The sequence below is a fragment of the Tupaia chinensis genome, unplaced genomic scaffold, assembly GCF_000334495.1.
Source record: "Tupaia chinensis unplaced genomic scaffold, TupChi_1.0 Scaffold000094_1, whole genome shotgun sequence".
Classification (NCBI taxonomy): Eukaryota; Metazoa; Chordata; class Mammalia; order Scandentia; family Tupaiidae; genus Tupaia; species Tupaia belangeri.
This window is the reverse complement of record NW_006159556.1, coordinates 1,772,657-1,772,920: the sequence shown is the minus strand read 5'-3', so window position 1 is coordinate 1,772,920 and position 264 is coordinate 1,772,657. Positions and strand designations below refer to the sequence as shown.

The window sequence follows — 264 nt, the reverse complement described above, 5'->3', positions numbered from 1 at the left end:
GAGTTCTTAGAGGGCAGGGGTGGAAACCGGTGGCCAAGGGGATGGGAGGTGAGAAGAGGGATGTATAGGTAGAAATCAGGCTGGTCTTGGTCTACAGTTAGGTTCCAGGATGAGGATTTCCCTAAACATAGAACACAGCACAGGAAATGCATTGTGAAAAAAAGCACACTCTGACTTTAACAATATAATCAGATCTGGTTTTGATCAAAAGAAACACTTACAGGTGAAGAAAGTATCTATTAATAACAGATTTTTTTTCCCCTA

At 41.3% G+C, this 264-nt stretch overlaps 1 long non-coding RNA gene across 1 annotated transcript in view; it reads left to right on the top strand.

Annotated features, from left to right (window-relative positions):
* LOC102480065 (uncharacterized) overlaps window positions 1-264 on the top strand; it is a 10,769-nt gene that overhangs the window by 9,700 nt on the left and 805 nt on the right. The window lies entirely within an intron of this gene.